Raw genomic sequence first — 19,011 nt, forward strand, 5'->3', positions numbered from 1 at the left:
GAATTGGCAATCTGCTAATTCAGATCATCAGTGCATGAAAAGGTGTGTTAAGGGTCTGTCTACATTATGCAATTCCTGTACTACCACATAATGAGTTATCAACTCTATAACAAATACTGGAAGAATCCCCTGTTTTGATTCAAACACAGATTCACACGTTTCACCATGTTGGCAGCAACTTTACGAAGAGTAGAAGTGTTAATGTTCTCAATGGTACTGCCAATGTTCGTTTCCAGGTCTTGTATAGTTCGAGGATTGTTCTTGTATACCTCTTGCGTTAGGTAGCCTCATACAAATGAATACCTGCGTTGCCGGGTGCATGTAAGTAAAAGTTTTTTCATGATAATTTCAAAATATCTTTTTCATTGTTTTCAGGAATTGCATAATTAGATGTAGACAGATCCTTAGTGTAGACTAATAAATGTAGACAGATCCTCAACACATCTTTTGATGCACTAAAACATCAGCAGAGTTGCCATGAAACTTACGATTTTCCTAGTTCCCCCTTACAGAGGCCTCATACGATTAGTTATCGGTGGAAATGAAAAATTCATTTTTCTGCTCCATAGTTTCCAAGCTAGTCCAACTAAACAAACTAAAAATTGATGACAGAACATCCATACGTATGAGTTATGAGTCAATTTACATGTTTTGAAAAAAATGAAAAATTGATTTACACCTTTGGTTACATCTGATAACACTGTGTGGTTTCTAATGCACTTCAATCATTGATTCGTAGTTTTAAAATATACAGGCATGAACAAGGCTTGGTATAACTATTATTTGTGTATCGCTTCAGGTTCAAAAGTTCTAATATCCCAAACTCCGGGTTGCATTGTATATTGGACACCCTATATATATATATAATATATATAAAGTACAGTATATATTTACGTATAGCCTAGACCAGAAAATATTTTCAAATATTAATTTGAATATTGTTCTGATAGACATATTTTTATTTGTATACATACTGTTAAGAACAAGAAACAGATCTACTAAACATTTTCAACAGGTGCAGTGTTGTTAATAAATCAATTTAAATGAAAGAAGTACGATATGAAACTAATGAGAATTGCGCATTAAAATACCAGAAAAGTACAAATTCAACAAAAGCTGCACATTGAAATTCAATTAAAATTGAAAATTAATGAGGTTACCTAGGCATGGTGTGATTTCACTAGTACGGCAACGTATAGTTCAATCTTCGTGACGCACATTATCAAGTCATTTAAAATACTCAATAACTTTTTTTTTACCAACTGTCCAAGTTTTTTAACCAAAATTAGAAATAACTTTTTTTATCATATGGACCAAAATTAAGGGAGTTATGGCCTCCATTTTGAAACAGTATGACGGATCGGATTCGATATTTGTTATATGAATGAACTGACCAAACTTGATTTTAATCCATTCGCTTTTAGGTAAGTTACTCTATCCACTTTATACAAAAAATGGATTCTACTATTATAGAAATAGATGTACTGTATATCGTGAGATCTTTGCAATAGATATATTAAAAATCCCATAGAAGCTTATTACAAACCAGAAATTATAAGGGGATCACTGGCAAGAGAATGTGAGAAAATGGGATCTTGATAGGAATTAGGTTGAGAACCACTGGCCTAGACAAAACGAATAGGTGACAAGCAGGAAATGACAACCCCGTACAAAATAAAACAGTATTATTGTAATAAGATTTAAAAAAATGCAGTTTCTCTAAAGTGGAAAAAGTCTTGCTTCATGAGTTACTATCAAAGCTTCATTATATGTGAATCTACAGTACATACACAACTTAACATTTAACGAGTTTGAGGTCCAAACTTGAACTTTGAGGATGCCATATAACTCGAGAATCAAAGGTCTCTTGTTAAACCAAATTTGAAACGATGATAGAAATTCATACATTCAGTGCGCATGTGGATTATTGTGATGTGTTTATGTTTGGTACCTTGGTTATTGTGTATCAAATTTGGGATTTACTCTGACCCAAAAAATTACAAAGCATCACTTTAATGGCCAATAGCTAGGGGAGAAAAGGCCTACCTACCAAGGGCGCCCATGTTGTGAATTCCAAGGGGGGCAAGTATAAGTGACATTTCAAGTATAGTTTCAAATTTTGATTTAGCTATTCTAAAAATTGTATTGGGTTTTCGATATTCCGAAGTACAATTTCCTCTAGGGGGGGGCGAGCGCCCCACCTTGCCCCCCTGATGGGCGCCCTTGCTACATACCATAATATTATATACGCATACTAAGCTTATAAAGATCTCTCACAATGCCAAATTCAATCCAAATCAAATGATAGTATGATATAGAGGGTGAGGTAAAAGTTCAGCACCACCCCAGAGGATGCCATTTGGTATCACGGCGGCCATCTTGAAATCTGCCATTTTGAATTTAAGTCGAATATTTCAGATTAGAAAGGGCTATGAGACACATAATTTTAGGTTAGAATATTACCAGAAATACAAATCTGAAGTTTGCCTAACGTTAATGAAATTTTGTGAAGTAAGCATTGCATATTACAGAATGTAATGAATCCTGATTTGTCTTTTCAGGTGATTGATTTTTAAAAAATCAAAATAGACGCTTACAGCTGAGCATATTATCATTAATGTGTAGCTAAACTATATTATTGGGTATATAGACCTATGGTTGTACCCCAGTGTTTAGGCGCCATCCCTCCAAATTTATCATCCCCCCCCCCCAAAACCGACCAGGGTGATTCAGAAAGTAATATCTCCAAGCCCACTACTTGGCCAATAGTACTGGAAACATTCTGAACTGTTTATCATTAATGTACTGATGTTTAAGCTATAGAATGTCACTAGTTTCACCTTCCTATCTCTTCTCGTTCCAGAGTAATGGAGCAATCCATGGCACCAAGTGGTGACGTCAGGTTGAAACAGCAGGCTGTCATTCAATTTCTGACTGCGAAAGGTTGTACACCCAGGATCATTCATTGCCGACGACCAGTCGCGGATACACCATTGCGACTTGGAAACGAAGCGTCAATCGATGGAATACTGCCACGCGTCCTTTCTTCCGCCAAAAAATTCAAAGTTGTCCCATCTGCTGACAAAGAAATTGTTGACATTCCGCCTCATCCTGACTATAATCCGGATCTTGCGTCCTGTAACTTTTGGCTTTTCCCCAAACTTAAGAATCACTGTCGGCTTGAGAAAAACTCTGTTTCGCGTTGGCGCAAGTATGTTGCCTGAAATGGTGACTATGTTGGAAAATGATGTCACCATTTGTAACTGAGATTGCAAGCTTTGCACTGACACCTGTATCGGTACCGCCAAACACAAATAAAGGTATCACATTGAAGGCATTAAGTACAGTATATATGAGTATTCACATAATTTTTTTGAATTCTTTTTAGTGTTACGTCCTAGGATTTTGCCCTTTACACTAAAGGAGACGGATCATTGATGAAAGTGAATGACGTAAAATAATTTTTTTCTCTCCTACCGTGAATCGAATCCGGGACCTTGTGCACTAAAGACTCATGTGCTAACCACTAGACCAGCGGAGGCTATGAATATTTACAAAAAAAAATAAATTTTTCAATTTAACGTTCCACGAGTATGGCCGTTAAACTAAGGGAGAAGGGTGATTAAGGCAAGTGAATGATAATGGTAGAGTTGGTGGAATGCGAACGTGGGAGGAAACGAATTACTTGAGAAAACCTATAGACATGATGTTGTCCACCACAAACTTACTTGGCCGGGAATTAAACCATGGACCCCAACACACCAGAAGTTAGCGCTCTACCACTGAGCTACCATTGAATATTTACAGTGAACGAACATTTAAAGGAGTAGCACATCACCACGCTCTATTTCCGTTATATGTAGGTTCACAATTTTTGTGAATTAAACTCCATGGTTGGGAGGGGGCGGTGGTTCAGTGGTAGAGCGTTCACCTCCGGTATTTGGGGTCCCTGGTTCGATCCCAGCTCGCGCCGTGTGGACTTTATAATGGACAAACACCATGCTCGTGGGTTTCCTTGGGGTTCTCCCGTTTCCTCCCACTTTCTTCATTCCACCATTTCATTCATTTCTCACAATCACCGTCTCCTTTAGCCTAACCGGCATAACTGTGGGACATAAAACTCAACGATTTCATTTTCATTTTTAACTCCATGGTCGCTAGAGGGTTCTCAGCTCGGTATAGTTATTTTTAGTTTTCTTAATATGCAATTCTTTGTTTCTTAATTTATCCAGCTTGTCATTTGTTTTAAAGTGCTGAATTAATGTCAAGAACTCTGAGATCCGTCGAGAATAAAATACATTTGCGGCAATAATTCAATCATGTATAAATACCCATGGAACAATTAAAATGGTTGCGCTACAAATATAAATTTGCAATTCATCAAACATCGCCAACCTTCCATGATGTTCATACGGTGAGACTCATTTAATTAACAACAGAACAGTATTTCAGAAAGTATCTAGAAAATTATTTTAAATAAACTCTGAGAAAATAACACAAAGCATCACAAGGAATTTATATTTAGGAAAGAATCTATGGTGGTAGTTGAAACGTTCAGTATGATATACCGTTTCATACCTCAAGTGTGTAAGATTTTAGCCTCACCGTAATATTGTTTGATGTTTAACCAAAGAAAAAAAACTGGTAACCTTAAAAATGTTTACCATTTAACCTAAAAAGAATTCTAACTTCGGCACGTATTTTCATGTCTGGGATATGGACAGCCACCGCTAAAGTCATTATAGACCCTGAAGATGCTTTAACGAATTGACTTCATATTAATAAACTCCGTCGAGGTCATAATTCTAGCTGTCTCTATTGAGAAAAAAAGGATTCAAAAATTCACTTTCGTTCAAGAGATATCTTCTGAATTAACAGACGGACGGACGTGTTAACGAGAGATACAAAAAAGTCGACCATTTTAGGACGGAAATTATGTATATAAAAAGCCAGTTATTTTTTTAAAAAACGCAACGAAATTTTAGCGGTTTTCTTTGTTTTTTTTGTGATTTTATTATTCAAGTACCGCTTTTGTTTCGCTGTAGTTAAATTTACAATTAAAAAAATACTTTACAATTTTTACTACGTGTGATTAGTATATATTCCATCAGGGGCTCGCTATCTTGATTAGATTTTCGAACTGCTATTTTTTCGGGTGTTAGGAAGAATAAGTTATGCAACCCAACATATTTATTATGACAGTTTTGTTGCCTTATCACCTAATTAAGTGCCTGTAAGTTATGCAACTGAACATATCCATTATGTCAGTTTGGTTGCCTAAGCACATAATTCAATGTCTGTAAGTTCTGCAACTCGACATATCCATTATGTCAGGTTACCTTAGCACCTAATTAAGTGCCTGTTAGTTCTGTAACTCAACATATTTATTGAGTTTGGTTGTCTTCACACCTAATTAAGTACCTGTAAGTTATGCAGCTCAACATGCCCATTATGTCAGTTTGGTTGCGTTAGCACCTAATTAAGTGCCTATAAGTTATGCAGTCATTCAAGTATATATGTTTCGTTTTCAGTTATTCAAATTCAAGGTATCCAAGGAAAGAGGCCCCAAATAAATTTTGGACTCCCTCGGTATCTATCCTTGGACTGAGGCATCTTGTGCTCCTCCTTACCTATGGCGTACTTTGGAGTATCTGGAAGTCAAAAGTGTACTTAACAAATCTGAATGGTGGAAATGAGCCGGATTTATGTTTGATGAGGTCCCAAGCCATTGAAGGTAATTGGGTTCTTTATATCTGCAGCTGCGTTTTGTCAATGACAAATTGTCGCTGTATTTTGTGTTGAATATGATAATTGACGGACCTAACACGCAGAACCATGCAGAACGTAGGCACCCTTTATACAGAAATAATCAAATGTATATTTTAGGAAGCAGTATAATAGGAGGGAACCCATTACTTTTATTATAGGAGCAAATTCAACCCAACACATTGTTGTTGTATCTCGGTTTTGTTTTCATTTTTTTTTTTATCTTATATTCAGTGACGTAACTAAAGGGGGAAATGGGACTGGTGCTCCAAGCGCCGGATTGGGGGATGCAAAACTAGGCAAAATTTATTTTCACTATAAGGCAAGGAAAGGAGTTTCAGCAAACTAAAGATCACAGAAAATTACCTCAGATACTTAACAGGACAACAACGATTCACCAAGCTTAGGATCATATCCATAGAGCATAAGTTAGCTTCAAAGCTATCTTTTGAGGACATTGTAAAAACCTTAGCAGCCAAAAGAGCCCGCAAAATTAAATTTTAGTTCCATCTTTTTGTGTTTTCATTTAACTTACATCTATTTAAGAGATTTGCAAAATGTCCGAATATAATACTCGAGACAACAGCTTAACTGTTTGTCATAATTAAATATTCTATTCTAAAGCAACAGACTGTTGATTAATTTTAAACATTTGCACATCCCGATATAATTTCAGAAACATTGTGATTTGCAGTTAGTATCATAAGACTATAAGGGTATGTCAAGCATGCTACTCTCAGATTATTTGGCAATCAAATACTAATTAGAATGGTATTTTATCTTGTACTAAAAACTCCGTACTCGACGTGTGAGAAAACACATTTACTCTCAACTAACGAATTGAATGTATTGTTACAATACTAACATTGACGCACATATGTTACTTATAAATTTGAAAGTCTGCCAGCATTGTCGGGTGCACACTAACTAAGGAAGGTCGCGGGGTGTTAGTCTGCCTTCATATCGATACTACACTCAATCGATTCCTTTTTACATATGAAACAATTAGGCAATCGGAGAAATCCTCAATCGCAAGCGTGTTCGAATTATGTATCGTCCTAATGACCCGGTGTGCGAAAGGGAAGCAATTTGCAAGTTGTAAGACGCCACTACTATTCACCTCCTCTCGATCAAGTGCCCTTATCTTGTAAAATGCGTACGTTTTGATCTCAACTGTGTTTAGCACCCAAGAAAACCCGTGATACCGAAAAAGGAAGCGTCTATCTAATAAAGAAAAATTGATTATTTCAAACTTTTCGCAAAGTATGTTCAATTCCAAGCTTTTAACCCTCGCAATTCGAATATGTTTGCTATCGAATATTTCTTCGATTGCCTAATTGTTTCATATATATAGAAAGGAATCGATTGAGCATAATATCGATCTTCCTTAGTAAGACGTTCGTCTGGCGATCGAAAGAATCCCGTGTGTTGGTATTTGATTCCTTCTCAGTCTCTGTCAGTTACGATATTGTCGTTTCAGTTTTCATTTCTTTATCATCGTTCATTCCTTATCGTCTCCTTTAGCCAGCTCGAATTCGGTTTCCGGTTGGAGAGCACAAAAAGTTAATTTTACAATCATTCACTTTCATTAATCGTCCCTTTCCTTAAGAATAAAGTTTATAACAGTGGGATCTTTAAACTTATATATATCTACTTGATTGACAAGTAGCAAACCCACGCGCTTTCTGTGTTCGGGGTTAACAGTTCCATTTCATGTTAGGGTCCTTGTCAATGGTCCAAGGAAACACAACTCTATATATTTAAAATAGATTTGAAAATTGTGTAGTAAGATACTATGATATTACTGCTTGTCTTTCAACCAGGAGAGACTTAAAAGCCAGAGTTATGATTTGTAATAATAATGCTTTTGCGTTATGCGCTCAGCTCAAATGAACGGCTGTTTACCTGTTTAAGCGGTCCGCTCTATTCGGAATACTCGATATGGTGTCACAAACAGTGACATTATTCGCTGGTTTCTTCATTCTAACTCTAGCTAGTTACGTAAGCAAATCCACTCACCGGCTTTTAGCGGCCGAGCAGAAATCTAAGGAATGCTTCTATTAGAGAAATCAAGTTCCCAAACTCTCCAATTGTTATGCAACCAGCATAGCAGATAACGCTATTGGGTTGCAGAAGTAGAAGGGATTTATGCACAATGTTCAGACAAGCTGAACAGCTTGGAAATCTTTTGTATAGTTTTGTTTCTTAATTCCAATACTCGTAATTCACTTTCTCTAACCTTTTCGAGATAGGCATAACATATAAAAATAAAAATCCTCAACGTGTCTACAAAGATATAAAGCAAGAAACACTGAACTCACCAACCATGCTTAAACTTCGTTCCTACTTCAAATTTGTGGGGTGAAGACCTGAATCCGGTACATACACACTATTTCTTTTACCAGCCCTTTTTGTAACTTACATCAACAGAATATTCAGACTTAGACCACTTTTTAGTTAGGTCTTGAACAACTTCGTATCCTATTCTTAACCTTCTCTACTGGTTTAGTGGCTCTCTCATGAGCCTTTGGTACTCGTGGTTCCCGGTTCGATTCCTGGAGGAGAGTACAAACAAATTAATTATAACAATAAATTACTTTCAATAATCTTCCATCTCCTTTCACCTAAAGGGCATTCGCGTGGGACAGTAAACTAAAAATTTCATTTACTTTTTTTTTTCGTATCCCATTCTTGTTTGCTGATAATTGTTAATTATTCTAGTGTAAATTTTCCTAAGTGACTGTGTTTAAAAATTTATTTTTAAAAAATAAACGAAATAGATGACACTTTCTCCAAATGTTTTACAAGAGTGTTGACCATGTTATTACACAGCAGATGAATATAGAACTGAAATCCTGGCGCTGGAAAAAGAGGACATAGGCTGCCCATCAGCTTATGAAAACGAACCTCCACACACCGTTTTATAATCTATGTAAATTTTAGTTTCAAAATGTTAACATAAGAGGTCAGGAGAGCAGTTTTAGGAGTCCATTTCTTTTATTATCCTGATAGTTAACAACGGTTTATAATAATTTGTCTCAAAATTAGATTTGTCTCAAGTTCTTCTTTCAAGCCACCAACTTTAGAGTTACATAATTGACTTTAAAGTTCGTTCGGTCTCTTAAGAAGAAGCAAATCCGTCAACGAATACATAGCTTCAAATTTCGCAGTTCAATTCTTATTTAGTTATAATACGATTTTTTTTTTTTAAAAAAAATAAAGAGTCAACAAAAGAATCGAATACTTCAATGAACAGGAAGATGTAAAAGTTGAAATTCAAATACACATTCAGTTTTAGTTTAATAATAAATTCTGTTATGACAGGAACGAAAAATGAAATGAAAAAAAATTAGTTTAACGTCCCACGTTTATTGTCCTTTAGGCTAAGGTAGACTGATGATTAAGGCAAGTGAATGATGATGGAAATAGGAGGAAACGGGAGTACCGCGAAAAAACCCACGGACAGGATGTTGTCCACCACAAACTAACTTGGCAGGGGATCGAACCAGAAACCCCACGCAACTGGGATAAGCGCTCTACCACTGAGTCACGGTGACCTCTGCGACAGTAAAGAGGATTACGCGAATCTATGTAACCTTTTATTATAGACAAACAACTTCAACATTTACATAGTTGATACTGTGCGAGTTGCATATAAACTAGGAACTATTATAGATTTTAAATAGGATATGCACACCCTATGTTAAAGTAACCATTATTCGTGAAGGTGTTGTCAGATTGTTTCCATTAAGAACTCGACCAAATTTCTCCAATTCTCTATTGCAAAACGAAAAAAAAGTCGCTTTGAACCAGGAGTTATGGTTTGGAGTGTAGGACTAACGGTACACTCTTCTAACGCCCACTAGAGCGATTCCGACAACAGGCAACTTTATAACGAAGCATGATTGAATTGCTACTATAGTCGATACATAACTATCCGTTTGTTGTTAGAATAACAACTTAGATTTCAATTGTAGCCACTAGCACTATCTATTGGAACAAAAGGGAAACGATTCTCTAAAGAATCTAATCTTTCAACGGTTGCAAAGCCAGAAATTTTGACATTGAAAATTCCATTCTTCATCGAATGCAAAGCTTCAACTCCGAACATTTCATCTTGAGATTTGTTGAAGAATTTGTTTTCATATTGTTACTTCTTCTCCGATTAACATTAAATGTTACTTAGTGTCTGAACCAAGTTCTTAATAATTGAAGATGGCCGTTCCATATAATCATTCCTTGACCCTAACGTTCTTACCTATTCGTCGATGTTGCTTTCTGTTTTTTTTATGTGTTAGTACGTTGAAATTAATAGTTTCTTTCCATCATCGAGGCTAAATAAAACGTGAACCTACAGTTTAAGGTGGATTCTGAATCACTGTAATGCATTCAATGCTTTTCCGACGGGGATTGAATCCGGGACCTCGTGCACAAAAGGCACGCACGCACGTTAGAAACTAGAACAGTTAAAGGAGAAGTGTGCTGGGTATTAAATATACTAGTAAAATTCATAGACTACTAACAAGGGAGCTTTTTCTGCTGTCACACGATATGTTGAAAGAGACTATGGTCAATCGATTTGTGTTAGTGAACAAGAAAATCCATAGGCGGGGAAAACCCTCGATCGCAACCGTTCCGTACTTATGGGAGGAAAAGTAGGGCCACTGGCAACACAAGACGTTGTGGATAAAGAGACGAAATATAGCACGAGTTCGATGAAAATATGCATAGAGGCGCAGTTAAACATATACTACAATGTGACATTACATTCGACAATACTCTGACAAGTGAAGGCAGAGGCGTAGCATGTAACGATAGAGGAGGAGGGCGGGTAGCGTGGAGTATAGTGTAGGGAAAAGTTCCACAGAAGGTATGAACACATGCGAGCCAGACTTGAGGGGAATAGCATGTAATGTATCATGGACATGGTCAAGTATATGGGCGGAGAGTAGAAAGGCAAGGGAGCAATGGCCCCCACCTTCCTGAACTCATCTTTCAATATATAGTGGTGTATTGGACTTTGAAGTGCATTCACACAGGGTCATATATTGTTGTCTTACTTTTATGTGATCATCATAAACATATGAAAATCAATGCCTACATGTATACAACAGTCTATACACATCGGACGTTACGAGAGGAGGGGGTCCGGACCCTACGGACAATCCCCTCCATAGCTCTCTTTCTTCCATTTCTGCTTCACGGTGTCGTCTACAGGCTGTCAATAGTTTGTGATTGATTACTTGACCATGTATTATTACTGGATCATTCTCCTGATGTCTTGCTTCTCCATTTTCCTAAATTATATGACCATTTTTACTTGCGCTTACTCACCCCTCCTCTGTCGTTATGTGTTACGCATTTGCCCTCACTTGTCAGAGTATTGTCGAATATAATGTCACAATATAGTATATGTTGTGCTTCTACACACAATTTTCATCGAATTCGCTCCATATTTCGTCTCATTATCCACAACGCGTTGTGTTGGCAGTACCCTTACTCTTCCTCCCATAAGTACGGAACGGTTGCGGCGAGGGTTTTCCCCGCCTATGGATTTTCTTGTTCACTAACACAAATCGATTCACCATAATCTCGTTCCACATTTCGTGTGACACCAGAAAAAGTTCCCTTGTAAGATTGAAGCAAACCTCCCATCAGTCAAACCGTTTACGTGATTCAGTCAACAGTACGCTTGAACCTCCTCGCTGCTCTGGTGGCCAGTGTAAGCTTTTGGTGCATGGGTTAGGTTACGGGTACAATTCCCTGTAGGGTTAGAATTAGGCTTACACGTTGAACTCATTACAGCGGTTTGGATTCCACATTAAACTGCAGGTCCATGTCTCGAATAGTCTCGCTGCTCAAAGGAACGCTAAATTTCAATTCAACCAACTAATCATCATCACATCCACTAGTTCAAGAAACTTGCTATAAGAAAAAGTACACTGAACAATTTGAACTCCCTTGCGACTGAATTATCAACTTTCTTGTAATAGACAATGACATTGCTTAGCCGATTAGTATATAAACTGTGCGTGTTGAAAATATCAATCAGATGGTATTGTAGTATCACCGATTAGTATATATGACATCTGGTTGACATTTTGAACACGCACAGTATATCTATATTATGATAGTTTGTAGAAAAGTTCATTTTTATCACTGCTGTTGCTAAAAGACTTGTTCCTTTTTCAAGTTGGAAATTAATCCTTTCCCGCTTTAGCTGTCTCGGAAATATCGTTGTCTGTTGGAGAAGTAAGCAGTTAAGATAATGAGCTTAAAAGTTTTTAAAAATAATGGACTCATAAAATGCACAAGAAAGGAGAATAAAAAATGATGAAACGGAACTACAACTATAAAAAGATTAGGGGAATCTATCCTACTTTCATAATGTGAAACAAAAATTGTTTAATCCCTCCCCTTCGATATTATACTGTACAGGGTGGTCCGCAAGTGGGCGTACCCCCCCTTTAGTTTCAACAGTACAGTGTTAGTTATGGTAGAATGTCTGTACACAGTTACCTTGAAGTCTAAGAGTCTTAAGAGTAATAAACATTGGCATGATCACCATCCATGTCGTAACATAGCTAAATTCTGCACCAAGTTCTCGCAGATGTTTTGTGGAGATACTCCGGAGTCACGAGAGTGAAGGCGTGTTCCACAGCTGCTCGCAATTCCTGCGTTGTGTGATATCAAGTGTTTCTTACTTGTTGCTTTATTAAACCCCAGAGAACACTTTCCATGGTGTCACCTGTATAAACTAAACCGCAACAACTAATCTTTGTTCAATGCTATATGGATTTTGATCACTCCAACTTCACTGCAAATAACTATTACCAAGCAGGACACAGCAGAAAGCAAATGAACATGGATAGTAATGTTGCCAGACAATGCCAAGCAATGTTACCAAACAAATGTGGGTAAAACCTAAAACCGTCAGAAAACACCAATTAGGGGTACACCCACTTCCGGACCACGCTATATATGCAAACTCCAGACTTTTTTACTTGCATAACGGGATAGGATACATATAATTGATAGAGCATAATTAATCATGAAAAATCAAATTTTCTTGATTCTGAGAAATTTAATTTTTTAATTTTCAAACCACAGCCTACAAGTATATAGCAGGAACAAAAAGAATTCTTGACTGTAAATAACTTATGCACTATTTGTTTATAATATTAGACTAAGAAATCCTACTCGTAAAGGAATACACATTGATATCCACAACTCAATTTAGACCCAAAAAGTGGCGTTTCGCCTATCTTTCTTGTGGGCTACAATTAATAGCTTTGTGAGCCGCGGACGCTGAGTCGTAACCCACTCACATCTGATGCGTGAGGTTCCTGCTTTTATCCCAGCTCTCGCCAAATGGTCTTTGTGGTGGACAAGCCCGGTATGTGTGGGTTTTCTCGGGATTTGATGTTTTCTCCCACTTTCCACCATTATCATCCATTTCGTCATCGTTATCTTAACGTTGGCGCATAATCGTGAAACGTTAAAATAAGAATAAGAATAATAACTTAATTAATTTTAGAGTACGACTAAAACTATAAGTTATTGTGAAAATTGTGATTTTGGTTTATGTATCTGTTCCAAATTCCTGATATCTACTTAGTATGTAAATGTTTGAAATAAAGCCCCAACATTTGAAACGAACAAAAACAAATAGGATAGTAACATAATAATAATAATAATAATAAAGCATTGTTTAAAAGAAGAAAAAATGGAAAACGGAATTATATTTTATCTTCATAAATCTCCTCTGAAACAAATTTACCCGAATGCTATGCAACCACAATCACAAAGAATAATGTTGGGTTGCATAACCTTAAGGGGTTTATTGACCAATTTCCATCGCAGCAATTTTGAAATCTTGAGTAAGGTTTCCCAATAATTGTAAGACAGGCAATTAAAATAATACCAATCGTTTCTTAATAATAATAATAATAATAATAATAATAATAATAATAATAATAATAATAATAATAATAATAATAATAATAATAATAATAATAATAATAATAATAATCAGAAGTAAATTTTAAAAACAAATGATCTTAAAGAACACTGAACTGCAGATATACAAGTTGGAACAAGGAAATTTCCTTCCTTACACCACGTTACATGACTGCAAATCAATAGAAGAACTAAAGAAATGTATTTCGTAACACTTCTTTGAAATGATTTTTCGGTTCATATTGTGAGACTAGATTTTAAGTTTGTAATTTTAGGAAAATATTCTGGAGGCTTGTTCTAGGGTATATTAATTAGCTTCCTGGTCGCTAATTGGTTTACATTGAAAGTAAAAGTGCTTATTTTCTGCTTATAAATGTTTATTATACGACTAATTTTGAAAATATTCACTTGGTGATTATTGGTGACCTGGCGTGGAATTTTATTGCCACAATGTTTTATTAGAAAAACTCACTATATCTGGGAAACACAATATTTTAAAAAAATATAGTTTCTTTTGAACCCACAATCATGAAAACACAAAATGTGATATGTCGTTATTGTTGAGTTCACTGAATTGCATGTGATATACTTAATTATTAAATCTAATAAATTTGTTAATTGTAAACGATTTGAGATTTTGTTTAAGCACGATTTTAATATAGTGTGCAACGGGCCTAAGGCTGCACGGAACAACTAATGTTGGTAATTTTAAACATAGTTGGGTTAGCCATACGTAATCAGATTGGAATAACATGTTTCAGTTTTCTTCTTCTTCTTCTAAACCCTTTTCTTTTCATTTAGCTGGGGGTCTGCTTTTCAGATCTTTGTCTTCCACCTGTTTCTATCTTGTGTCATATTCGCTGTGACACCACACTACACCATATCATTCTTAACGCAATATCCCTACTTCGTCTTTGGTCGACCTCTTGTTTGTTTCCCATTCACTTCTATAGCATCCATTCGGTGAGTTATTTCGAAGGCTTTCATCTTATATGCACAAGGCATCAAAGTCTACCATCTATTCTTGTGCTTTATTTACTACTGGTCCTACTTTTGCTGTTCTTCGGATCACTTCGTTCTTAATTTTGTTCTTCCGCGTCAGTTCATATATCCACCGCAGCATCTTTATCTCTGCAACATGTAACTTCTGATCCTCTGCCTTTTTCATCGTCCAACATTGCGCTCCGTATATAATAGGTCTCACTACCGTTTCATAAGAGCCTGCCTGACTAAAAATATAAAATTTACCATTTTTCTTTTGCTTTTTTATTAATAAATGAAAGGAGATAATGAAATGCAATCATAGATAATGTTATTCTATAACAGAAAATATGGAACCTGAAGAATGTTCAGTGTTACCATCCATAGAAATTACAGTGTTGCCAGAATAACAACGACCCTAAAATATAAGTTAAGGCAGCGACTACATTTGGTTATGTACCATGTTGTTTTGGTTTCCTGTGAACTACTTTTTAAAATAATAGTTGTATCTAGTTTGTAATTAACAAAATAGTTTTAACATACAGTTATTAAAAACTAAATAATAATGTTTTTTTTTAAAAAAGTAGTTCAGAGGAAACAAGACAACATGATACGTAACCAAATGCAGTTGAGTTCGTTCCTCTAGTCGCTGCCTTAACTTAGATTTTAGGAGCGTTGTTATTCTGGCAACACTGTAACTTCTATGGATGGCAATACTGAGAATTCTTCAGGTTCATATTTTCTGTTGTAGAATAAAATTATCTATGATTGTGATAACTTGCATTTTATTATCTCCTTTCACTTATGAATAAACAAGCAAAAAATGTAAATTTCGTATTCTTTTTAGTAAGCCAGTCTCTTAAGGCGTATAGGTACCTTGCATTCACACAATACTCCTGCCAGTTCTCTCCGTTTGGCCAACCGTTGCTAATTCTAAAGCAGAGTGCAATGTTTTGTGCAATCTCCAATCAAATTAACTTTGAACATTTGATTTATGTATGCTAACTTGATGTTATGATAAAATTTGTAATAATTTCATAACTCACAAATAACTAATTTCAAATCCATTTTTGGTAAGTGACTTATAGCTTACCATGCATTTTTAGAAATGATTATTGACTTATAAAAATCAATACGCGATTAACGCACATAGTATTGTAATAAACAGTCCTATTTACTCATTTTTTGATATTCCAGGATTCCCATCGAATTGGAGAAGTTAAAGAATGCAGTTTACTCGTAAAACGTCAGGAAATATCATGAAAAGCTGTTTAAAAAAAATCTGGAAAACTTCGAGAATTTTAAGAACGGACGTTTTACTCTTCAGAGCCCATTTCTCTTTTTGCCTTACTCGGCTATCTGGTACGGGTTAATTTATAAAAGAAAATAGTTTATTTGCAAAACTTCCCTACTACACACACACATTACATACATGTATATACATAGTAGATGAGGAAGCCTCTGGTCGGGAAAATATAGTTGCTTTTTTATTATAGTAGCAGAATACCTGTTCTTCGAATGGGGAGAATACATTTCATTTTGGACATAAATGGGTAAATTTGGATTTAAGCGATATCGGAAATGTCACTGTTCATCTCAGTGACACCGGAAAATGTGAATTCGACTCTAAAATTGGTCATTTTTGAGCATTTTAAAATATTTACCTCTTTTCCTCCTCTAAGTTGAACCGTCAAATTGAAATGATAAAAACCACCCCAGTCCTGAACCACATCTGTTGAAAATTTGATCAAGATCGGTCATGTGGTTCAAGAGTTACTAAGTTGTATTTATTTTATATGACCCTCCTCTCCAACCCCTACGTTGTACTGTTAAACAAATGACAAAAGTACTATTAGTTCCAAACCTCATTTACATTGTATATTTGATCGAGATCGGTCAGGTGGTTCAAGAATCATTGTCACAAATACAGTGACTTAGTTCTGGAAACATGTAAATCGTGATATAGAAAAATGGAAAACACACGAAACTGCTCTATTCAAATAATTACATGTTAAGGAAGAGGAGGTGATTTTATTTAACTTTAATAACAGATAAGCTTATGCTGGAAAGTTAACTTTTTTGAAATGTTTGTTGAAACAATAGGAACAAAGGAATAAATTACTGCAAAAGTCATTCTTTTTACAAATAAGTTATTATATTTTGATCCTTTTTTGCCCGATTTCAGGTATTGAAAAAATAAAATAAAAAAATGCAATCTGCGATTCTCCCACCACCTACAAATTGTCTCTGGTATACATTTACTAAAGATTAATTGTGATCTTAAGTGTGTTTCATTTGTACAGGTTGAAACAAAAGTCAATAGGGTTTGTGTTGAAGTTATACATTAACGATAGTGTTGTATTGTAACTGTAAGTTTAGGTTAGATTAAATTTTATAACTAAATGTATTTAATCTTTTTTACTTTCTTGTCAGTTAATTCAGAGAACCTACAGTATAATGGCAAGTAATTTAACACTGATGCAAGAAAATGGATGTTAAAAGAGTATCGGAAGTCTGAAAATGCTGAAGCTGCTTTAAGAAATTGGATTGAAATATTTGGTACTCAAGCTTCAAAGACAGAAACCATTTATCGCATTTGTGACAAATTTGATACCATTGACTTAGTTCTTAAAGCCGCCAAAACTGGCTTACCCAAAAACACTGAGGATCATAATCTCTTTCCAGCTTAGAAAAAAGTGGATGTAAACAAACCCACCTGACTACCAGTGGATCGATGACCAGTGATTGGTTGTTGGTCTCACTGCACTAATATCCCAAATGAAAATATCCGAATTTATCCTGTACTTTGTGATAATAAACACAATATATATAATATTTAACAACAGATGTAGCTTTATTTCAACCTCACCCACTCTTGGACATATAGTATTTACGGCGCATGCGTATACATTCGTGCGCTGACCCCACTCATTTGAAATTGTAGAATGCAGAGTTCCATGGCAAAAAGTGTTACAATAATCCATCTTCCTCTCGTGTTATAAAACACAAAAGAGAACAACAGGAACAGAGGCAATCTCGTTTATATAACGATTTAAGAAAATACGTATTTCCAACATAACAGTCGTCAGTGTCAGTGCGTTAATTATATACCAACCAACAGAGCCTTACGCTTTGGAAATTATGCGACGACAATAAGCTAGCAGAAGATGTTGCTGTTCACGTCTCTCGCTCCCGAAGCACGTGTGAGCCGCGGAGTAATACATTTCGCTTTGTTTACATCTACTTTGTTCTAAGGCTGGAAAGACTATAGTCAACTTGTTGCCGAAGCATTTGTTGACAGTTCTATCCTGCCTCAGCAGAATTGAGCATTTTACAAACCTCTCTTATATGAATTCGAAATCTATTGAGTTGAAAGCTGATAGTCCATAGATAATTCATGGCTCATTGGAGGATGATCCAGATAAGCATTGAAATCATGCTGAACAAAGTGAGAAAAATCATTAATTTTAGAGATCATTCTATGGACCGATGAAGCTCCTTTCAAATGATCCTGTCACATCAACAGACATAATTGTGTTTAATGGTATAATAATAACATGCCTTTAACATTACAGCAAATAACTAAATCCGTCTGGATCGCTGTTTTGGGTTAGTATTTCAAGTTAAGAATTTTGGAACCATTTTGCCTTGATGGACCAAACACACTCATTAATCCTATCCTGGCAATCGAGGCCTCTCAGGTCCAGTAGCTTCATTATTTTCGAATTTCTCAATAACCATACATATTTCGATGACATAAAATTCTGAATTCTTCTATCCTTAGTCGAAGTTAAAATTATGAACATATCGAGTTGGTAAAGCTAATGGATTTTTTCATACATTTACTTCATTTTATCTCTGGATATTTTCTTTTGAGGAGTAATTAAGGGTCTTCACTAGAGCGAAATTAATCTACCGCTAATTTTAGAGTTTTCCGTAATATCTTCAAAAGAAATAAAAATATTGGAAAAGCAGAATCGTAGTGAACTAGACAATACATATTTGCATGTGATACCTTTACCACAGTTCACCTATCTGCTTTTGGTATGCTGCTATTTACAGAACCCGCAAAAAATGCTAAATCTATCTACAGTTTCGAATCGAAAGCAGATGGCTAAGTTGTGATGACAGTATCACATGCAAAATCGTATTGTCTGGTTCTGTACGTTTCTGCTTTTGGAATATTTTTATTTGTTTTGAAGATATTACAGAAAAAACTCTAAAATTAGCGGTAGTTTAATTTCGCTCTAGTGAAGACCTTTAACGACAAAATGTTGGTGATTTTGAGAAACTATTCCTAGATAC

At 35.7% G+C, this 19,011-nt stretch overlaps 1 protein-coding gene across 2 annotated transcripts in view; it reads right to left on the bottom strand.

Moving 5' to 3' along the window:
* The window catches only part of LOC145668982 (uncharacterized), a 351,060-nt gene that overhangs the window by 113,893 nt on the left and 218,156 nt on the right, over nucleotides 1-19,011 (bottom strand). The gene's annotated exons all lie outside the window — the stretch shown is intronic.

This window comes from Thermobia domestica, chromosome 13 (assembly GCF_964235325.1).
Source record: "Thermobia domestica chromosome 13, izTheDome1.hap1.1, whole genome shotgun sequence".
Lineage (NCBI taxonomy): Eukaryota > Metazoa > Arthropoda > Insecta > Zygentoma > Lepismatidae > Thermobia > Thermobia domestica.